At 47.7% G+C, this 22,579-nt stretch overlaps 1 long non-coding RNA gene across 1 annotated transcript in view; it reads left to right on the top strand.

Moving 5' to 3' along the window:
* The window catches only part of LOC146182471 (uncharacterized), a 41,703-nt gene extending 20,396 nt beyond the window's left edge, over positions 1-21,307 (top strand). The window contains exon 4 of the long non-coding RNA XR_014700060.1: positions 21,224-21,307. This is a non-coding gene — a long non-coding RNA (uncharacterized LOC146182471). The remainder of the gene's footprint in view (positions 1-21,223) is intronic.
* The last annotated feature ends 1,272 nt before the right edge of the window (positions 21,308-22,579 follow it).

The raw sequence follows: 22,579 nt of genomic DNA, 5'->3' as shown, positions 1-22,579 counted from the left end.
CATTTACGCCTTGGTATGGTACGTTTACTCATATCATGTTACGTATGTTAGCTACGTGCAGTTCAATGCTTTAAACCAACGAGGAACGATAGTAGTGATATCAAGACTTATCTCAATAGCTGGGGTTTTGTAACATGCATTGGCATCGCACACTGCTAAAGGGCCAGGATGCATTTCACCGCCATCGGCAGGTAATAGCCGCGCCCCAGATTACACTCATATCTGTTCTCACGGCCATACCATTCCGACGGGTGAACGAAAAATTCTAGGCTATGTCTGAGAACAAAACCAAGACGACTTTTTAGTCTACACGTTATTAATTGATAAAATTAAGCATGAACATTGTGGCTGCATTTTGGCTGCAGACCAAACACCAGTAATGGCACACTGCTTTGAAGATTTACGAGGTTAAGCCCGTTTGTTGAATTTTTATAAATAACTTCATTTCACGCCCAATCAGCGACGTAATTGGTTTATCGGCGAAATTGCGGTAGGAAGATTCTGGGTCTCGAGCAGCGCTTCCTCCGAAAGAAGCGACCTTGGTTTAGATTATCTGGAAAGTGCTGTTGCGTAAAAGACAAGACTCTGTAATGAGCCCTGTTTTGTTGAGCTTTTTTTTCGTGTTGTTCCTTTGCCCTTTACACTGTAATAAAGACACACCCAGACGCTTCAGTTAGGCTTGTACTTTTACCCCTTGAGCAAGAAAACAGCAATTTAGAGCTTTAAATGTATATTGCCGCCAGAGGAGGTGACTTTCGAAAGCGTGCCCGATGAAGGACAGTGTTTCAATGCGTGCGGGTTTAAACGACTGCTGCCTCTGCTTTTCCCCTGTTTACTTTACCGTACTGGTTTTCGGGGAAGACTCGTTGCCGAGAATCGGGAGAGTCCGGATGGCGCCACCCCGTTGATTGAGAGAGTGAAGAACAGATAATGAGCCCATCAACCTTTCGTTCATCGGCTGTTTGAATTCGATTCTTATATTGGTATAACTTGTAAATGCACATCCCCAGAAAAAAAGATGGCTGAGAAAATTATATGTTACTCACAATTTCTCCAGATCCTAAAAATATGCGTATTAAACCACTGCTTAAAGAAAAGTGAGAAAAACTTATCGAAGCTCGGACTACGCTACCAAAAGTATGTAGAAGAATTTTTATAAGTTGGTGCCTTTAATGATGTCGTTAATATACAAAGAAGAAACAAAGTAAATATGCTGAAGTCACACTCAGATGTAATTTGGTTCTACACGGAATATTTCTGTTCTCAACATGCTTGCACAAATAGCTGGTATGGAACACTGTGTCGCCGAGAACTGCATGCATATGACGTTTTGTAGATAGGGCACATTCGTTTGCAAAGATAGTAACTTTTGCTTTGAAGCCTGTTTTGTGCTTTGTAGTACGTGCGCTGCTCAGCGCGCATAAATTCGAAATGACCAAAATGTAATTGGATTCTATTTCCTGCAAGCAAAATAGTGGCACGTGAACGTCATTATAATCTGCTCTTTGGTCCCTTAATATTGCGCAGCCCAAATAAATAATTGCGTTGTTGTTGGTTTATCTTCACCTAGGCGCTAAACGCGAGCTGGTGTAGGAAGCACGAGTATATTTTACTGATAAGAGCATCAGGTAACAGCCTAAAAATTACGACGACAAAGGAAGCGAAATTGCGCACGTACAAACTCCTTCTTAAAAGAATCCTAACCTTCGCAGTCTAAAAAGGTATCTAATTTACACTTTATGTTAGGCATTTTTACGAAACAGTAAATCTATGTTCGCAGCACGTTCAACTGCAATATTTTATGGAGGTAAAGGTGAAAGGAATTGTTCTGCGTTCTTTTGAAGCTGCTTCGAGGACAATTCGAGGACACTTTGGCGACTGAAGTGATGAAAGGCGAAAGCCTGAGTGCTGCGCCAAATTTGAGCCTGTCTTAAGGTACAAGCATTTTGGGGAGATATCAGCTCATTAGCGACAAGATCGCGCTCCTTGTATCTTCGCAGTTGTCCTACGTTTACTGTTGAGTGGTTGGTTTTACCGTGTGCGTGTCAATAATTAGTAAATAAATAATAAATACGCAACTTCACTAATTAGTAATTAATTATTTGTCATTCATTAGTAATTGACCATTGATTGGCATATGGACATATAAGGCACGCATTCGAGCATACTGTGGTGGTGCTCTGTTATTGGTCGAGACCTCAATGACGTCATTCCGTCTCGACAAATCAGAGCCGCCGCAAACGCGTGACACTTTTGCTGACGACAGTGATGAGGCAATAAAGGCTTTCGCCTTAAAAAAGATGATGGCAGTGGTAACACATTGACAGCGCTCGTCTGCGCCTTGTTTGCGGGGAAATGCGAGCCGACCATCGACTTCATTAGACCGGTAGCTTGGAGCGATGTGTTAGGGTAACAATGATCACCGTACAACTAAACCTCGGACTGCCTTCCACAAACAGCATCTCAATTACCAACGGAAGTACACTAAAGATTCTGCACTATTTTCAGAGGAAGGGTTGAACCTCGTCACCGAAAGGTCTGCGAGGCAGTTCTAGAGAAGCCTTCTGTTTTGGGCTGTTCCCCAAGACTACAATGACCCCAGCCGCTTTTATATTAATTAGCGGGTAATATACCACTGATCTGATTAGGCCTACCTTCTTCTTCATCATCATCATCAGCCTGACTATACCCACTGCAGGGCGAAGGCCTCTCCCATATTTCTCCACTTAACCAGGTTCTGTGCTAGCTGCATCCATTTGACCCCTGCGAACTTCTTAATCTCATCCTCCCACCTAACTTTCTGCCGCCCATAAGCTTTCTGTTACCATAAGCGACCATCGGTTATCCTCTCTTCGCCCCACACGTCCTGCCTATGCCCATTTCTTCTTCTTAATTTCCACTTTAATGTCGGTAACCTGAGCTACTTCTCTGACCCACTCTGCACGCTTCCTATCTCTTAATGTTACCCCTACCATTTTTCGTTCCATAGCCTTCTGGGTTGTCCTCAACTTAAGTAGAACTCTCTTGGTTAGCCTCCACGTTTCAGCCCCATAGGTGAGTACAGGTAAGATGCAACTGTTATATACTTTCCTCTTTAGCGATGCCGGTAAGCTGCTAGTCATAATCTGCGAGTGCTTGCCAAATGCGCTCCATCCTAATCTTATTCTTCTTGTTATTTCCTTTTCATGGTCCGGATCTGCGGTTACTACCTGTCCTAAGTAGACATATTCGCCTACTACTTCCAGTACTTCGCTACCTAATGTAAACTGCTGTTCCTTCCCGAGGCTGTTGAACATTACCTTAGTCTTCTGCATATTGATTTTCAAGCCTACCTTTCTACTTTTCCTGTCTAGGTCGCCAATCATTATTTGCAGTTCATCCCCCGAGTTGCTTAGCAAGGCAATGTCATCAGAAAATCGCAGATTACTGAGGTATTCTCCATCTACCCTTATCCCTAACTCCTCCCATTCCAAGTCTCTGAATACTTCCTCTAAGCAAGCTGTGAATAGTACTGGGCAGATTGTGAGATTGTGTCTCCTTTCCTAACACATTTCTGTATGGGAATTTTGTTACTTTTTTTATGCAGAACTATGGTTGATGTGCAGCCACTATATATGTCTTCCAGCACTTTCACGTACGGCTCGTCTACCCCCTGATTTCGCAATGCCTGCATCACCGCTGAGGTTTCAACTGAGTCAAATGCTTTTTCGCATTCATTGAATGATATGTATAAGGGCTGGTTATATTCCATTTTTCTATCACCTGGTTGATGGTATGGATATGATCGATAGTAGAGTACCGTTTCCGAAAACATTCTTGATCCTTTGCTTGGTTGCAGTTTAATGTTGCCCTGATTCTATTAGCGATTACCTTAGTAAATACCTTATAAGTAGCAGACAGTAAGCTGATCGGTCAACAATTTTTAAGGTCCTCAGAGTCCCCTTTCTTATGAAGGAGAATAATGTTTGCATTCTTCCATGGTTCCGGTACCGTCGATGACACCAGCCACTGCGTATACAGGGGGGCCAGTTTTTCTAGCACTATATCCCCCAGCCTTTCAACAAATCTATAGTTATCTGATCCTCTCCAGCAGCTTTCCCCCTTTTAATGGTTTCTAATGCTTTCTTGACCTCCTCCTCCGTCAATGGTGGAACGTCTGACTGTTTCTCCCTACCGCCAATCTCAATACGGTCCTTACTACTTTGGCTACTGTAGAGATCTGTATAGAACTCCTCGGCTACTTTCACTATATTGCCCATATTCGTGATGACGTTGCCCTCCTTGTCCCTTATCGCATACATCTGAGTTTTGCGTATGCCCAATTTATTCTTTACCGCTTTAAGGCTTCCACCGTTCTTTACAGCTTGCTCAATTTTCTCCATGTTATACTTCCTTATATCGGCCACCTTGCGCGTACCTTAATGATTGACAAACGAATTGATGAGCTCGAAACCACGCAACGTGTAAAGATTCAGACGGCTCTTTAACCATGCTTTCCTGCTGTGCATGTAGACACGTCCGGCGCATAACCCAGCTCCCAAATGATGAGTAAATATATCTGAAACCCAAGAAAGAATGGAATAAAATGAGCATTTGCTGCGATGTGAATTCCGGAAGAATTGATTGCTAGGTGGCATTCTAGCCCTGAGGACGTTTATTCCTAGTGGCCGCTTCTTCGCGGGCCTTTCCTTCCACCGCCGAGGTTTCTGGGGCAGTATCTTCCGGGGACCTTTTTTCCGCGGAAGTTTTTACCTACACCCGTGATCAGGCATCCCACAGTACTCACAGTGAGGGGATATATGAATTGCGTGACAACGCTTCCAGGTGAGGTCATGCCACTCATGACCACTGCGAGTAGTCATAAGCAGACATTCCCCGTGCGCTAAGGATCTGAGTAGGAGTACTCATAAAAAAAAAAAAAAAAAAGGAAACACTGGAATAGGATTTACTGCACACATAGTTCCGGCGTTACTTTGCTCCAACTGGGGAGATCTCCCGATAGAAGCGATGCGTGTAATACTAACAGATTTGAAACTCCAAAATTTATTTAAAAATTTGCTGATATGACCGCGAACGTGATGATTTTAAGATATAATATAATTGCAAAAGATGTACAATATTCGGTACGAAACAGGACTTATATGAATGCGATAAGCTACTCGGAAGGAACCATTTTCTTTAGAAGCTGCGAAAAGGACAGTCTGGGCCACTAGTATGCGGCCTTAAGTCCGTGCAGCAGCACAGTATTCATCGACCTGTAACCAGACACAAATGTTTCAACTAACACAATAACAATTGTATTTCAAGCACAGGAAATCTAATTTTGCAAATTTTACTCTTTATTCAACAAACGTTTTTGTGCAAACAAATAAAAAATCATTTAGGCATACGCAGCTATGTGCGAATAAAGTTTCAGCTGAGCATCGCCATGTCAAGAGAGAAAGTGGCCGCCGCGGATCCGTTCTCCACAGAGCACAAATAAGGGAAAGAATTGGAGATTTACGCCGCTGCCATGTACTGTCTCCGCCGTGCGAGCCCACGTGCGGAAACTCAACCTCCTTATCGGCAGTGGTTTCCCGGAAATCGAATCAGGAGGAAAGAGTGCAGTTGCCTCGGGAAAGGTGCTCGCATACAGATACTCCCGCCTTTCCAACTCGCTGCTGCATTGTTACCGAAGCTATTGTGCATAGTCGAGGCGTTAAAAACGTTTCAAACAAAATACAACTCGGTGCTGTAACGTGAGGCTAACTTTTGTGGGGACATTCCTTTTTCCTTCAAAAAAGTACAGAAGCTTCTGCAGAGTCAATCATGTCACTATGTCAATAGGTAGTAACACGTGCGTTCAGCTGCATGCTAATCAAGGACAATGCTGCATCCATGAATCCACGAATCGGGGTGGTGCAGTGGTAAGACGCCCGACTACTGTGCCGGAGTACCCGGGTTCGATCCTGACCTTGGCGGCTGCGTTTCGATGGAGGCGAAACGAAGAGGCGTCCGTGTGCTGTGCGATGTCAGCGCATGGTAAAGATCACCAGGTGGTCGAAATTACTCCGTAGCCCTCCACTATGGCTCCTCTTTCTATCTTTCCACTTTCACCCCCACCTTCCTCCCTTTCCTTACGGCGCGGTTGAGGTGTCCACAGCTACAAGTGTGACAGATACTGCGCCTTTCACTTCCTATGAACCATTATTATTACTATTATTATTATCATTTACACGTGACGGTGACATAAAGCGAAACGTGGGAGAAAAGTATCGAGCCTTGAGAGATGCTTCCGCCTATACTTGTATAAAAACCCGGGTTTGAACCCGACCTCGGCGGCTGCGTTTCGATGGAGGCGAAACGAAGAGGCGTCCGTGTGCTGTGCAATGTCAGCGCACGTTAAAGATCCCCAGGTGGTCGAAATTACTCCGTAGCCCTCCACTACGGCTCCTCTTTCTCTCTTTCCACTTTCATCCCACCTTCCCTTCCCTTACGGCGCGGTTGCGGTGCTCACAGAAAACAAGTGAGACAGTTACCGCGCTTTTCCCTTCTTATAAATAAATCAGTTTTAAATCATCATCATCAGCCTGATTATACCCACTGCAGGGCGAAGGCCTCTCCCATATTTCTCCACTTAACTGGATTCTGTGCTAGCTGCATCCACTTGACCCCTGCGAACTTCTTAATCTCATCCGCCCACCTAACTTTCTGCCACCCCCTGCTACGCTTTCCTTCCCTTGGAATCCAGTTTATTACCCTAAGCGACCATCGGTTATCCTCTCTTCGCACTACATGTCCTGCCCATGTCCATTTCTTCTTAATTTCTACTAGGATGTCGGTAACTTGAGTTATTTCTCTGACCCACTCTGCACGCTTTCTATCTCTTAATGTTACCCCTACCATTTTTCGTTCCATAGCCCTCTGGGTTGTCCTCAAGTAGAACTCTCTTGGTTAGCCTCCACGTTTCAGCCCCATAGTTGAGTACAGGTAAGATGCAACTCTTGTATACTTTCCTCTTTAGCGATACCGGTAAGCTGCTAGTCATAATCTGCGAGTGCTTGCCAAATGCGCTCCATCCCAATCTTATTCTTCTTGTTATTTCCTTTTCATGGTCCGGATCTGCGGTTACTACCTGTCCTAAGTAGACATATTCGCCTACTACTTCCAGTATTTCGCTACCTGATGTAAACTGCTGTTCTTTCCCGAGGCTGTTGAACATTACCTTAGTCTTCTGCATATTGATTTTCAAGCCTACCTTTCTACTTTTCCTGTCTAAGTCATCAATCATTATTTGCAGTTCACCCCCCGAGTTGCTTAGCAAGGCAATGTCATCAGCAAATCGCAGATTACTGAGGTATTCTCCATCTACCCTTATCCCTAACTGCTCCCATTCCAAGTCTCTGAATACTTCCTCTAAACAAGCTGTGAATAGTACTGGGGAGATTGTGTCTCCTTGCCGAACACCTTTCTTTATGGGAATTTTGTTACTTTCTTTATGCAGAACTATGGTTGCTGTGCAGCCACTATATATATCTTCCAGCACTTTCATGTACGGCTCGTGTACCCTCTGATTTCGCAATTCTTGCATCACCGCCGAGGTTTCAACTGAGTCAAATGCTTTTTCGTAATCAATGAATGCTATGTATAAGGGCTGGTTATATTCGGAGCATTTTTCTATCACCTGATTTATGGTATGGATATGATCGATAGTAGAGTACCGTTTCCGAAACCCTGCTTGATCCTTTGCTTGATTGCAGTCTAAGGTTGTCGTGATTCTATTAGCGATTACCTTAGTATAGAAAGCAACTAAGTCAGGCTGCTGCTCACGTCAAGTTTCCCTACAACAGCCTGAGTGGTTGGGCGGGAGAAAAAACACCGCGTTTGCGAAGTAAATTTAGCCAATTGCTGTTTGTTTCTCTTTTAAAAATAGATGTTGAGAGAACGATTGCCGATTGGAACAAACTTAACAGCGAGACTGTTACCCATAATAGTGTAGTAATGTTTTTTAAAGTGCCTGCAAATTTTATGAATTTAATTAATTTGAGTTGTGTTTATATGCTTATTTCGTTTTTTTTTCTCTCCACCCTGCTATGATCGGTACTGGCTCGCAGTATCTATAAAAAACAAAAACAAATGTGTCGTCATGATACTCTATACGCTATCCTATGCAAGTGGCAGGCATATTCAGTACAGGAGGCATATTCAATTTTTTCTGAGACATTTTGTTAACGATCCAAACTACTTCATGAGGATAGAGTCGTTGCGGTTTTTTGGTTTTATTTATTTTATTTCACTTGCGTTCCCACGCTGCAACGAAACCTCGCTTATGGAAGAAACATGCTTCTATGCGGTACGTGACTTGATCAGTTTTAACTTTGATTCCATAAAAAGAAAATAGAAAGGGGCTTTTGGCGTCCCATCCCTCCGGGAATCTCTGCACGTGAACGTCATTTTTAAGGGAAGTAATCCTAGATGCCGTGGAAAGCGCCGCCTTCTATTTACCAAGCCTCTCACGTCACATGGCGTGTTGGAAGAAGGGCATCAGAGCGTCTCAGCCAATTTCATCACATGCGCTAGGAATGCACTAGGCGAACTTTCGACCTTTGTTGTCTCTTTTATTGTTTGTATCTCGTCTTTAGGAAAGACAAAAAAGTTTCAGGTTCTTCTGTTTGTCGGCAGGCAATCTCAAGTTGTACGGGGTTACAATTTGTGTTGTTTAAATGAATTGCGCCATAAGAATAGTAGGCCTCATTTCGGATTGTAAACGCATGCGCTCTCCATTAACCTTTTCCGGTACGCTGGCATTTTCGCCAGTTCCTAACTAGTTCGAATTGCTCGAAAAAATCTGCGGAAAGTTTTGTTTCATATATCTTTTTAAGCACACCATAAATAGCCTAAATAGATCTTCAAGATATTTTGTGTAAATTTTTAGAAAACAATTAACCAGTGTTAGTATCATTAGTGCTACCGCTCCCTACTAACTGCCAGATAAGCCTTGCGGACCTCAGTATATCTATACACATTCCCTATTACTCTCCATTGACCTATGTACATGTACAGCCTCCCAAATCTTTAAGTGGCGTGCGCGATGGCTGCTTCGCCTTAGAGCTGGGAAAACTTGCCAGAAGGACACGATAAATGAACGGCTTGGTGAGCCCTTGTATATACTTGCTTTTTTTTTTTTTTTTTCAAAGTAGCCCCTCCTTAACGCAAATAATCACAGAAAAATTGGCCATCACACTAGTTAATGATTTGGGCGGCTGTGCCTATGTGTTACAGCCTATGGGGCTGAAACGTGGAGGCTAACCAAGAGGGTTCTACTTAGGTTGAGGACAACGCAGAGGGCTATGGAATGAAAAATGGTAGGGGTAACACTAAGAGATAGGGAATTGCTGAGTGGGTCAGAGGAATAACTAAACTTACTGACATTCTAGTGGAAATTAAGAAGAAGAAATGGGAATGGGTAGGACATGTAGGGCGAAGAGAGGATAACATATGGTCGCTTAGGGTAACAAACTGAATTTCAAGGCAAGGATAGCGTAGCAGGGGGCGGAGGAGGTTAAGAAGTTCGCAGGGGTCAAGTGGATGCAGCTAGCACAGAACCGGGGTAATTGTAGAAATATGGGAGAGGCCTTCGCCCTGCAGTGGGTATAGTCAGGCTGCTGCTGATGATGATGATGACCTATGTGTATAGATCAATAGTAAGTCAATGTACACAGTTCAACGAAAACGTTTTTTTTTTCTTTTTTTACCATGCTTCTCGACGATATAAGGGTCCGTAGTTCGTTATAGACAGGTACGGTGTGGATTGTGCGTTTTCCATATCGCTTAAGACTGCACGCGTAACACGTGGACAAACCATGAATGTATTTAGGTGACCTAGCAGATTTTGATGAGTATCGCCCTATAGCGGATACAGGATTACTCAGCTGCTTATGCATCCTCGTAACATTGAGAAGCAGCTGCAGGACCTTAGCACACTAGGCTGCATAGAGCCACTGGAAAACAACAACCTTGTTTAGTGCCTGCAGAGGATGCAATTTCAACTGAGACGTCAAAGTTGCGACACTCCTGTACAGGATCCGATACTTAGCTTTACTTGGTGATATCGGCACTATCTCAGTAAAAGGATCTGCGAAAACTGATGCCCAAGAGTTCGACATAAAATGCCTGAAGGGAGACTATTGTCGTGTTGAAAACAATGTTCCTTTGGAATAGATTTAGTGCCTACGCGTTCGGACGTGCATCGACAAGTCAGAGTTAATATCAGTAGTCGTGTGAGTAACACGCGTAAGCGTTGCTCTCCATACGACGTAAAAGAAAACGTAGTCATATTTGTGAATGTTAGTCCAAGATGTGCAAGTCCTAACAGATCTTTCCTTGCACTGGGTGTCGCTGTTACCGAGTGCTTTCGAGAACAGGACTCATAAAGTTACCTGCGTGGCAATATAATATATTTAAATATCTCGAGTCATTAAAGTAAATAATATACAATTAAACAGCCAAGCTGGGTGCCTAATAAAATGACTAACTCTATTTGTTTGTCTAAATTGAGAACTGCAGGCTTTGAAATTCAGTGTTTGCTGGTTATTTCACCTGCATAACACAGCGAGGAAGGATGAAAACTCCACACTCGTTTTTTAGGTCTTGAATCCAGAATTATATCTTTTACTCTAAGAAAAATCCGAGCATTATCTTCAAGGGGCGGAATTTTTTTTATTATTTTCTAAGAAGATTAATTGATCTCAAAATAGCTTTAAATTTGGCAGTGATGTTTTGCTACGTATGCAATCGCAGTATGGTGACTAAACAGATATATGGATGAATACATGCTTTTCTGCTCGTCTTCTCTCTGAATCGAATGTTGGAGGGATGTAGGAGAGGCTATTTCCTGATGAGGAGGTTGAAAGTTATTAGTTTGATGACTATGATCGAATATTACCTCTTTTATTTAGGGCAGTGCACAATTTAACGGGAGAAAGAACAAACAAAAGATTCGTAAATTTTGAGCAACAATTCTCCGCAGACACATGTCCCATGCCGTAAAGGAAGGGAGTAAGGTGGGAGTGAAAGAGGAGAGGGATAGAAGTGCGGGGGCGGTATTATAGAACTGCGTTCAGTTTGCGTTCAGTTGGGAGCGCTCTGTGATTGGTTGGAAGCACTTCCGCTCAAAGCCTCTCAGAACGTGCCGTGACGTAAAAGCGTTCAGTTCAGCGGAGGTGCTTCTAACCAATCACAGAGCGTTCCGAAACTGACCGTCAACTGAACGCAGTTCTGTAATACCGCCCCCGTAGTGGAGGGCTACGATCCACCACGCTCTAGTGGCTTTCGCTTCATCTCACTTTCTTGGTCCGAAGTGCCCTCTAGAATTTCTTTTATTGCGAAAGCAATACTAGGCCAAGTTGCGAGCCTTCAGCGTAGCGTGGTCCGGTAGTTACGCTTGACACCACGTGAATACTTACGTCACATCAGCGCGAGAGCCCAATCGGCTCTTCAGCGTAGCGTGGGTCATAGCCACGCTGGGTGTTTCGCGCTTCTCCCACTAGGCGCGCTGTGGTCTAAGGACGACAGGCATCTTAAGTCTGCTCCGCCGTACAACATAGAACCGTGTGTGCCAGCACTACTGAAACGGCGTCTCGCCGTCCGTTTCTAACCCCCCAGATCGATACTTCCAGATGACGAGGCGCAGCCTCTGCAAGGCTGGATACATTGCTCGGGCGGGAGTGCGACACGCCTCAGCGAGGCACCTGCGACGCCAATACACAAACAGTACCACAGTGAATACAAGGTGTTCAAAAGGGTTGCACCGGCGCCTGACGCCGGGGCTCATGCGCACGTTAAACATACTATATGCGAGCCGCCACATTGTTCTCGTCACTACACATTAAAAAAAAAACAAAAAAAAAAAAACCATGCGCGAGGCTCTCGGGAGCCCCACAGTTGGCACACTTGTCATTGGGTACAATACCCCATCGCAGAAGGCGCTGGCTCGTGAGGAGTACGCCCCATCGCCTAAGCCAGTCAAAATCTAGCACTTCATTTGGCAGCCGACAAGCTACCCACGCTCGCCATTTGGGTACAGCGGTCTCTCGTTGCTCATCAGCTGAAAGCCTGCGAACGGCTACTAGTTCGCTGATGCGTATGGCTGGTACGTCGCCTACATTAACATCTGACAGGCCTGCATCGAGAGTCGACTTTATCTCGGCAACCTCGCGGTAAAAAGGCAGAGGTCTGCCCGCCTGTGGACCGAGGTATTGTTCGGGTGTAAGCACAAGACGCGCCGTGCTCATCCAGTACAGGATGAGCGTGCGACCAGGGTAAGACTCGTCAGCTAATAGCCTCTCCACCAGCCTTAACGCGAATACTCGAGCCACTGTCGGGATGCACGGCAGCCCTGCTCCTCGGAAGGTGTAGGATGTGACGGGCGACTAGCGCTCTCCTGCCATTCCAAACAAATGTCCCTTTAAGGGACGCGAGTCTGTTCAACACACGGTGCGGGATGGTCGCGATACGCGCCGCATAAAGGGTGAAACCGCACGCTCGAGTCTTGACGACATATAACGTTAGCCTTGAGCGTGAGGTTGAAACGCGCTGCGTCAGAAAGGGCGTGCGTTTCTCGCGAGAGAACTACCCCCCCATGTCCGGGGGAGACCCCGCTTGGCTCAAACAGCACGCCAAGTACACGCACTGCGTGCACAAACAGAACGGCGGCGGCTAAAGCGCCCCTGAACTGACCGAAGCGGAGTGCGTTACTTTGATGAACTGCGCTACAGATACAGCTGCGTATCCTGAAAAGATGTTCAAAAAAGAAATCACGCACGAAAAGCGAAATGTCGTCCGCGTATGCAGGTACAACGACAGTCTCCTGTCCTACTGAATGCATTCCCCGCGTAATCGGAAAGCTGCCGGCAATTTGCCCATTCAATACTAGAGCCTATTGGCCAACTGAAACAGTTATCGCCGTATGGGAGCCAAGCCAGGGATAGCTTTTATATTGCGGTTTGTGCCGGTCTACATCGCACTCGTTCCTTTGCTAATATAATGCTACTATTCACTAGATGAATAAATATAGGCTTCAAGGTAGTAAGGAACCTTAGATTGTTCTCGATGCACCAGAATTTAAGTGTCGCATTCTTCAGCTCTCGTTGCCGTCGCACCTCGAGGGGGAATTGACGCTGAGCCTGAGTGAAACATGGTACCAAACCCGCAATGTGAGTGCGCGTTAATACATCCCAGGTGTTCAACATTTACGAAGTCCTCCACAGCGCCACCTCTTATAGTCTGAGTCGCTTTGGGGCGTTAAACACTACAAACCGAACCAAACGAGAACAATACGAACGCCAGTCGAGGGCGAGCCAAGCGCTAAACTTTCGTGGGTTTTCCGCCAAGCTGGTTGTGCCGACGCCTTCTTGTTAAGACGCTTAGTTACTGACCCTGAGTACAGTGGCCAGAACTGAGTACTCGGATTTGAATCGGACCGCGGCTGCGAGTTGTGTAGCTGCGCTATAAGAGGTTTGCAGTCGGACCAATATTAAGGCGAAAGCGTTTAATGCTCATACTGTCGTGCACAAAGTTATATTATTATTACTAATTGGTTCACAGGAAGGAAAAGGCGCAGTATCTGTCACACTTGTAGCTGTGGACACCTGAACCGCGCCGTAAGGGAAGGGAGGAAGGTGGGAATGAAAGTGGATAGAGAGAAAGAGGAGCCATAGTGGAGGGCTACGGAGTAATTTTGACCACCTGGGGATCTTTAACGTGCGCTGACATCGCACAGCCCACGGACGCCTCTTCGTTTCGCCTCCATCGAAACGCAGCCGCCGAGGTCGGGTTCGAACCCGGGTACTCCGGCTCAGTAGTCGGGTGTCTTACCACTGCACCACCCCGGCGGGGCTCGTGGACAAATTGTGTCCCGCTTTTGTGGCGGCTGTCGCGTGGCTTTCCTTGGCGCTCGTTGAAATGGATTGCAGATGGCAGTAACGCTAGACAAGATGATGAGACGTTTAAGGTTTTGGCTTTCACTACTTTAGTCGCTAAAGTTCCTCGTAATTTTTTTGTTCTTTCCATTTATCGCACATTTGATAACAAATTATCAATATCGTACCGCTTAGCAATACTCATTCATGCAGCTAAGAATAAACAGTCTTTCACTTTCAAACGCGGTATCTGCGTCTATTATTTCTCTCTTTCGATCTTGCTAAGATTTCACACGCGCTGCGTCTTTGCCGACAATGTGTGGCAAGCTGTGCAGTAATCCACAGCCTTGTCTCCCAACGCGCCCAGGCATGCTGCGCCGTCGGCTCTCCATGACGTCAGCGTTGCGGCGCGTGGTTGCTAGGGTCGCCATGGTGGCGCCGGCAGGGGTCACCATGGCAACGTCGCCAAAGTGACATCACCACATAACCGTCTCAATTTAAGAAAATGCGAATTAATAATACATGGCAAGGGATCACGGAAGCAGTCAGAATCGCTCATCTGGAAAGACTAAGTCGAACGGAGACAGACAGAACCATCCTAGACGGGGTCGGTCTCCAATCAGACCGAGGTTCACAAACGAGAACGTCTATCCCACCCAACATAAGGGAACACATACTGGTACCACCCTTACCACAAAACATGCACCCAGACTACAACAAAAAAACTCAGAGAACACAGAGCCAAAGGGATCGCTAAAAGAACACAAAACAGTCGAGGAAGTTGCTCAGGTAGACGCATCATGCGGACGACACGCAGCAGCCGTCTGGGCAGTAGTAAATGGAGAAGAGAGAGAGAGAGAGAACAACTTTTATTTAAAATGCCTGAAGAATCGGTTAGGCTCCCTCCAAGCAGGGAGGACAAGCTTTTACCGTGACGCGGCCACTACGTCAGTCTCGTGCGTTGTGCTCCTTGAGGTCTTGTTACGTCCCTCGCTACCTCCGCGGGTTCGAGAGGGCCGCCGCCCCCTTCTTGGGGGTGCTGCCCCCCCCTCTCCTCGGTTTCGCTCGGTCGCTGCCTCTCTAGAGCTGCCGAGACCTGCTGGACGGCCTTGAGTTGTGTCTCTTGATCACAGCTCCTCGTTGCAGCCTCTAGCTGCGGCGGGATCGTCGTCTTCTCGCTGGCTTCGCGCGGATTTACGCTACAGTCCCAAAGGATGTGAGCCGCGGTGGCTCTCTCCTTCGCGCACAGTCTACACATGTCGCTCGCGTGCACACTCGGACACATGTGCTTAGCTAGCACCGGGGTGAGCAGGGACCCCGTCTGTAACTGTCTGTATAACACTGCCTCCTTCCGGGTAAGCCCCGGGTGAGGTGGCGGCATAGTCTGTCTGTTCAGTCTGTACCATTTCACTATTTCGTTGAAGGTGGTCATCTTGTCCTTGGAACTGCGCCGCGACCAAGACTCCGAGTCGGCTGTGCTTGCAGCCGCGCGGTTGGTTAGTCCTCGCGCGGCCGAGTTGGCCGTCTCGTTGTGGTTAACGTTTCCGCGTTCCGACACGTCACTGCCCATGTGGGCCGGAAACCACTTGATCACCACAGGACTTTTGCGTCCGATGTCTTCGGCCTTCCGCAGTATGCGCGCGGCCTCACTGCATACACTACCCTTGGCGTAGTTCTTCACTGCCGTTCTAGAGTCACACAACACTGTAGTGCATCCGGGGTCGGAAACGGCCAAGGCGATGGCCACCTCCTCCGCCCGGTGCGCTTCTCGAGTCCGGACGCTCACCGCGGTCTTCGTTGCACCCGTCGATGCCCCGACAACCACCGCCGCGTATGCGTTGGTGTTCCCTCGATACTCCGCCGCGTCCACGTAGGCGGCGCCTTCTTCTCTGGCGTGGAGGTCTACGAGAGCCCTGGCCCTCGCCAACCTCCGCTCCCTGTTGTGCTCGGGGTTCACGTTCTTCGGGATCGGGAAGACCCTGAGCTTTCTGTTGATGCTATCTGGTATAGGTACGTCTTTCTGCTGCTTGCCTTCCCTCGGTTCGAGGCCAAGGTCCCGCAGTATCTGTCTTCCGGTTCTCGTTTCAGAGAGACGCTCGAGTTGCGCCGTTCTCTGTGCTTCGGCTATTTCGTCCAGCGTGTTGTGGACTCCCAGCGCCATGAATTTTTCGGTGCTCGTGCCCCCGAGGAGACCGAGTGCCGCCTTGCGTATGGTGGCGTCTATCTTGTTACGTTCACTCGGCCTCCAGTTGTGGAAGGCGGCCACGTACGTTATGTGGCTAACTGCGAACGATTGAACGAGCCTAGTCAGGCTCTCCTCCTTCATCCCCGCTTTTCTGTTGGACACCCTCTTGATGAGTCTCATTGCCGCAGCCGCTTTGCCCGCGAGCTTGTTGACCGTTTCACCGTTGGCTCGGTTTCGCTGGATGAGCAGCCCGAGTACTCGAATCTTCTCGACCTCCGGTATTACTTGTCCTCCCGCCGTCTTGACCGTGATCTTGGGACGCTCGTACTTGACTTCCATATTCTTTCTTTTCCTGCCCGATCCTTTCGGGGGAATCACCAGCAGTTCTGACTTGGCTTTTCGATGGAGGCGAAAAGCAAGGCGCCCGTGTGCTGTGCGATGTCAGTGCACGTTAAAGAACCCCAGGTGGTCGAAATTTCCGGAGTCCTCCACTACGGCGTCTCTCATAGCCTGAGTTGCTTTGGGACGTTAAACCCCACAAACCAAACCAGTTCTGACTTGGCCGGAGAGCAAACGAGTCCAGACCCGTCCAGCTGCTCCTCGATGGCGTTGACCGCTTCTTGCAGCGTTGTCTCGATGTGTCCGTCGCTTCCTCCCGGTACCCATAGCGTAACGTCGTCGGCGTAGATGGTGTGCCGGACTCCCGCTACTCTTTCTAGCCGGGTGGCCACCCCGATCATCACGAGGTTGAAGAGTAGCGGGGAGATTACCGACCCCTGCGGAGTTCCGACGCTGCCCAGCTTCTTCTCTTCGAGCTGCAGGTCTCCCGCACAGATTTCGGTGGTCCGTTCCGTCAGGAAGTCTCTGATGTCCTGGTATGTCCTCCTGCCCATGTTTAGCCTGGATACTTGGGCCAGGATAGCCGAGTGCCTCACTTTATCAAAGGCGCTCTGCAAGTCCAGCCCGAGTACGGCTCTGTTGTCCTTGGTGCTCGTCGTATCGTCGATGATCTCGTTCTTCAGTAAGATCATGGCGTCTTGCGTCCCGAGTTTGTTCCGAAACCCGATGATGGAATTTGGGTAAAACTCCGATTCTTCCAGGTAACGCTGCCACCTGTTCATGAGAACGTGCTCTATGACCTTTCCCACGCACGAAGTGAGCGAGATCGGTCTGAGGTTCTCTATGTTGGGCGGCCTGCCAGGCTTGGGGATGAGGATCGTCTTGGCTGCTTTCCATTGCTTGGGTAGCCTTCCTTCTTGCCAGCACTTGTTGTAGAAGTTCGTGAGCGTTTCGATGGCCGCTTCGTTGAGGTTCTTGAGCGCTCTGTTGGTCACTCGATCGGGACCCGCGGCAGACCTTCCATTGAGATCCTGCAGGGCAACTCTGACTTCCCAGGTCTGGATGTCGCGATCTAGCGTCTCGTTCTCTTTTGCCTTGGTAATCCGGGTGTCTTTCCGTGGGGGTGGTCGGCAGGTACTTGGCGTCCAAGCGCCGCTTGACCTCGTCTTCCCCGTGTTCGCAGATTGCCTTGTGTAGGATCCTGGCCAGGTTGTTGTGTTGGTGGCCCTTGGTCTTGGTTTCGTCGAGGAGGCGCCGCAGCATGTTCCACGTCTTGCCCTTGTGCATATGTCCGTCGGCTTCGTTGCAGGCCTCGTTCCACTGTTGGGTGCATAGCACCCTGCAGTGGACCTCGATCTGCCTGTTGAGCTCGGCGATCTTCTTCCTTAGACTTCGGTTGGTTCGTCGCTTCTGACACCTCGCCTTTATGGACTGCTTGGCTTCTATCAGGTGGGCCAGCCGACTGTCCATCTTGTCTATCCGTTCGTCCGTCTCTAGCTCTTTGGTGGCTCCTTCCGTCGTCTCAACGACGTTGGCCGCCCATTGCTCGATGTCCGTAATGTCCACTTGCACCGCGGGTAGCGCCTTTCGAAAGGCGTCCCAGTCCGTAATGCGATGCTTCCTTATGCCGGTGTTGCCTTGGCCTTCGAGCGGTACGACGACCTCCACGATGTAGTGATCACTGCCCAGCTCTTGGCCCGTGTTTCTCCATTTCGCTTCTCTTGATCCTCCGTCAGTTTTGACGAAGGTAAGGTCCGGAGTTGTGTCTCTCGTAACAGATGTGCCGATCCTGGTGGGAAAGGCCGGATCCGTGATTAGGTTCAGTCCGACGTCGGTAGCGTCTTGCATCAGCTCTCTCCCTTCGACCGTCGTTCTGTGGTAGCCCCAGTCTTGGCTCGGAGCGTTAAAGTCTCCGCACACTACGAGCGTATTGCTCCCCGTGACTGAAGTTGCCTTGTGGAGCAGTGCCTTGAATTTCTGTTGTCCGTGGGACGGAGAAGGTGCACCTAAAATTACGGCCTCAACACGCACCCGAGACAGCACAGCTGAAGAGGTCGCAATAGCGCTCGCATGCACTAGCACACAGGCCAAAGCTATAATCAGCGACTGCAAAACGGCTGTCTGAAATTTTGCAAAAGGACGGATCTCAGAGAAGGCCAAAAAGATTCTTCTCACAAATCTCATTACAAGAACCATATCCATCATGTGGATACCAGCACACTAGTCTGCCCCCGGCGACGAAGCAGCTCACCTGCTGGCCCGAAATCTCTACCACCCCACAGCGGAAGAACAGCTGGAATGCAAGGGAATTAGAGATTGAGCTATTACATACATTGATATCACTGAATCTTAACAACTAAATCGTTAGGTCCCCCCCTCCCTTTCCCAGATCGGTCTTTCACTAACAATGAAGAACGCATCTGGAGACGATTTTAAACCGGTAACTACATAAGCCTGGTCTGGGTTTTCTTAACACAGACCAGGAATGAAGACAATTCCAAATGCAAAAATTTCGGCCAAAAAAGGCACACTATAGATCATATAATATGGGAATGCGGCGACTCCCCAGGTGCCGGCATTAACATATTAGTAGAGGGATTGGTAAAGAAGCCTGGGAGATTTGACTGCGGAGCGGTGATCGCACCGCTCAGTGGCACGCGACCCACCTGGCAGCTGAGGCCGTGAAGAGTTCTTGTAACCTCTCCTGGGGACCTCAGCCTGCGGGGCCCTCCTGACATGACCTGCGGCCTGCGTTCCGGGGACGGAAGATGAAGGGCTTCTTTTCGGTGGAAATCAAGTTTTCATTCATTCATTCATTCATTCATTCATTCATTCATTCATTCATTCATTCATTCATTCATTCATTCATTCATTCATTCATTCATTCATGTTGCTTGCTCCTCCTCGCCCTATTTGTATTTTATTATTATTTACATAAATAATTGCTTTTGATTGGTCTCGACCCTTTATTGCACTTTTTCAGTCTCACGTTGAAACGCACGTCGTCTTCCGGTTGTGTGACGTCACGTCATTTTGGACATCGACATTAGCTCTTTCGGCTATTTGGACATCTCAATGGTTTACTGGCTATAATTAACCAGTGAGCCCACTTCGACTACACAGTTTCTCTGGTGAGATTCCTTGGTGCTCTTTCGCACACATAAAGATAAGTTATTGGGAACATATATACATACAAAAACGCACATTACTCACAAACCAAACCACTATACAAGACACTATAGGTTCCATATACATAATAAACTGAAAAACATGATTATTCAGAGAGGGGAAAACAGTAGAAGGGGGGGGGGGGTTCTAATAAAGGACGACAGGCATCTCAAGTCTGCTACCCCGTACAAGATAGAAACGCGTGTGCCAGTGCCGCAGAAACCGCGTCTCGCCGTCCGTTTCTAACTGTCCAGACAGATACTTCCAGATGACGAGGCACAGCCTCTGCAAGGCTGAGTACATTGCTCGGGTGGGAGTGCGGCGCGCCTCAGCGAGGCACCTGCGATGCCACAACACAAACCGAACCACAGTGAACAAAAGTTGTTCAAAAGGGTTGCGCCGGCGCCTGACGCCGGGGTTCATGTGGACGTTAAACATCCTATACGCGAGCCGTCACATTGTTCCCGCAACTACACATTCGAAAAAAAAAAAAAAAAACTTGCGCGACGCTCTCGGGAGCACCACAGTTGGTACACTGGTCATTGGGTATAATACCCCATCTGGCAAGGCGCTGTCTCGTGAGGAAGACGTCCCAGCGCCTAAGCCAGTCAAAATCTCGCACTTCACTTGGCAGCCGACAAGCTTCCCACGCTCGCCATTTTGTATAGCGGTCTCTCGTTTATCATCAGCTCACTGCAATTGCGATGACAAATTCGCGGAACAAGCGTTTCGAAAATTGCCACTTAATGCTAACGCATTAAGAAATTTTAATATATTAAATTGATGTGCGTTTTGTCACTTTGGAGCCTTGTGCTAAACACTACGCTCCTATCGCAAGTGAAGTTGCATAGGATTTTAAAACAAACATTTTTTAAAAACGTTGAAAGCACAGCGGATATCTGCATTGGAGGAAGGCGGTTGCGACATGCAGTTGTGAGCTTGTGATGTGGAATCGAATCCCGGCCTCGGCGGCCGCTTTTCGATTGAGGACAAGCAAGGCGCCCATGTGCTGTGCGATGTCAGCGCACGTTAAAGAACCCCAGGCGATCGAAATTTCTGGAGTCCTCCACTACGGCGTCTTTCATAGCCTGAGTTGCTTTGGGACGTCAAACCCCACAAACCAAACCAAACACAACTACACTCCAATCAGCGTTCGCATGCTCAATTCGCTTCTTGCAATCATAGACGCAATGCAGCCTTCAAGCTGTATTTCATACATTTAGTACCAGGTGCTTCGCTTTCTAAAGTTTCGTGAGGGAGGGGTGCGAGAGGGGTCTTTTGGACTTCTTCTTTAACTGCGTTTCTAGAACTTTATCTTCGATTATTTCTTGTATTGTGTTATGCTCACCTAACTCTGCCAGGCGTTCGTTGCTGGCGGTTTCGGGCAGGCAGAGCGCCTCCTTAGTAGCTTGTCAAATAATAAAGTTTGTATGGATTTTGGTTAGACTGAGTTTGAGGTATGGGGTATAATACAGTACTCTACTCATAATATAGACTTGTTCCACTCGCACAGTATCCGCGTCCCTTAGGCCGTGAGCTTTACCTGTGACTCTATGAATTAACTCTGTAGAGGCTCCTTGCGTGTTCTTTAACCTTTTGATGTCTGTATTTTTCTCATCTTTTTTGGAGGTAGAGGCCCAGGATGCGAATGGTTCACACCCAGTGTAACCTCTCCGCCCTGTACGCAGATTCTGCTGTGGCTGTGATAAGTTCTGCCGTGTTGTAAAGAGAAGTTCAGATTTTTCTGATGACCAGGTGAGGCCTACCTTGGTAACCTTTTCCTTTATTACTGTTGCGGCTGTGTATGGCTTCGTCGATTTGGGCATCCGATCCATATGTAGTTCACATGGTGCTATCATCCAAGTAAAAGCTATGACCAAGATGTGCAATTAGCAGCACTTTCCGCGCAAGCAGAATAAACATTGCGTTAAAAAAGGGATGGTGACAGCACGAAGCCTAATGGGGTGCTTATGTTCGCTCGTGTGTAGCGGCGTGTACAATGATTGTCTACGCACATGCTTGCCGTTCGGTTTTACAAAAAAATGCTTATGGAACTGTATGTTCGCTGGCCAACCCCTAGGTCTGTCATGGCTTTTAGGATGGCCTCATGCTTGACATTTTCGAAGGCCATCTTGATGTCAATTGCCAGTACTGCTTTGGTGAGTGTAGGTTTGAGGGGGTCTAGAATAGCTTTTGTGAGTTGAGGCATAGCTTCTTGCATGGATTGGCCAGATCGGGAACCAACCATTGAGTGTGGGTATTGACCGCTATCTTCTATGTGGATGTGCAGGATGGCTAGTAGGACTTGCTCAAATAAGGTGCCTAAACTTGAGGTAAGGGAGATGGGGTGCGTAAGTTTTGCGGTGACTGGTTTTTTAGGTTTAGGTATAAGCTTTGGCTTGGTTTTGGAGCTTAACGTCCCCAAAGCGACTCAAGCTATGAGAGACGCCGTAGTGGAGGAATCCAGAAATTTCGACCTCCTGGGGTTCTTTAACGTGCACTCATATCGCACAGCACACAGGCGCCTAGCTTTTCGTCTCCACCGAAAAGCGGCCGCCGATTCCGGGATTCGATCCCACGTCCCTGGGCACAGTAGTCCAGTGCCCTAACCACTGTGCCACCCCGGCGGGGCTTTCAGTTCAATTCAGTCGTTCAGTCATGTCCGACTCATCATGACCCTGTGTACATATCACGCCACGCTTTCCGGTCTTTCACTATCTTCCTAACAACACATAATTTCATCTGCAGCGCCTCGAGGATATCATCTAACTACCGCGTTCGCTGCCTACCCTTTCTCCGGTCACCCTCAACCTTTCCCAACATCAAATCTTTCTCCATCAACTCCTCTCTTCTCATCAGATGACCAAAGTAGCTGAGCTTTAACTTTAGAATTTGACCCTGCAATGAGTAGTCAGTGTTTAGCAGCGGGGCTTTAGGTATAAGGATAACAGTCCTATGTGTCCACTCCTCTATCAGTGTGCCACTCTGC

This window comes from Amblyomma maculatum, chromosome 8 (genome assembly GCF_055883805.1).
Source record: "Amblyomma maculatum isolate TAMU_Amacu chromosome 8, ASM5588380v1, whole genome shotgun sequence".
Classification (NCBI taxonomy): domain Eukaryota; kingdom Metazoa; phylum Arthropoda; class Arachnida; order Ixodida; family Ixodidae; genus Amblyomma; species Amblyomma maculatum.
Note: the sequence above shows the minus strand (reverse complement) of the source record. Positions and strands in the feature narration are given on the sequence as shown.